At 60.5% G+C, this 1,181-nt stretch overlaps 1 non-coding gene across 1 annotated transcript; it reads left to right on the forward strand.

Moving 5' to 3' along the window:
• The first annotated feature begins 511 nt into the window (after positions 1 to 511).
• On the forward strand, positions 512 to 593 carry TRNAS-CGA (transfer RNA serine (anticodon CGA)). The gene has a single exon. It is a non-coding gene; the product is annotated as a tRNA-Ser (tRNA).
• The last annotated feature ends 588 nt before the right edge of the window (positions 594 to 1,181 follow it).

Here is a 1,181-nt window from a genome sequence, read left to right on the forward strand (position 1 = left end):
TCTGTTTCTTCACTTCCGCAGGTGGGTATTGTAGTTGTAAGAAGGCTTGATAGAGATCTTGTAGGTGTTTGTCAGAGGGGTTGGAGCAAATGCGGTTGTATCGCAGAGCTTGGCTGTAGACGATGGATCGTGTGGTGTGGTCAGGGTGAAAGCTGGAGGCATGTAGGTAGGAATAGCGGTCAGTAGGTTTCCGGTATAGGGCGGTGTTTATGTGACCATCGTTTATTAGCACTGTAGTGTCCAGGAAGTGGATCTTAATCCCATCTCTGCTAAGGCTGCGTCTACACTCCCCCTTGTGTCGGTAGAACGTATGTGGCTCGGGGTGTGAATAAGCCACCCCCCGAGTGACACAAGTTACACGGACCTAAGCGCCGGTGTGGAGAGTGCTATGGTGCTGGGAGAGCTTCTCCTGCCAACATGGCTACGGCTGCTCGTTGAAGGTGGAGAGCTCCCTCCCGTCGGCTTCCAGCCGCTCCAGTAGAGACTGCCACTGGGGGCCACGTCACTCACAGCTGTGAGGGCCGAGCGGTTAAGGCGTTGGACTCGAAATCCATTCGGGGTTCCCTGCGCAGGTTCAAATCCTGCTCACAGCGAGGCCTGTGTTTTACCCACACTTGCTCACCAGGGCAATACATGTCCACCGGCCCTGAGACGCTCTCCATACACTCCCCACCCCAGGTAAACCCTGTTCTGCTCCTTTCTTGGGGATGCCTGGGATGGTGCCTCACGCTGTGTCCGTGTGGTCTCAGCTCCCGAGGCCTCTGCCCCTCACCCAGCGCCCCCCGGCTCAGCCCCACCCCTGGGTGCTGCTCCTCCCCAGAGCGTGGAAGGAGCTGAGCACGGGCAACCCGTAGAAGAGGCCACAGGAGCCTGAGCCTCCCCCAAAAGGCCGTCCATGTGGGGCGGAAACGATGGGGATGTGGGGCGGGTCTCCCCTCCGGAGGCCATTGGGCCCGTGGTCATCTTTCGAGCGCTGGAAGCGAAGCTCCAGAGAAGTGGGGGCCCCACCTGCACCCCGCTCCCCTCTGCCTCTTAGCCCGACGCCCTGCTCTTGCTCTGCCTCTTCCCATCCCCCCTCCGCCTCCTCCCCCAAAACCTGCGCCCCACCCCCCCTCGGCCTTTTCCCCCGCGGCCCCGTCTTCTCGTGCCTCTTCCTGTCCTGCTCCACCTCCTTCCTCAAG

Source organism: Eretmochelys imbricata, chromosome 11, assembly GCF_965152235.1.
Source record: "Eretmochelys imbricata isolate rEreImb1 chromosome 11, rEreImb1.hap1, whole genome shotgun sequence".
NCBI classification, from domain to species: Eukaryota; Metazoa; Chordata; order Testudines; family Cheloniidae; genus Eretmochelys; species Eretmochelys imbricata.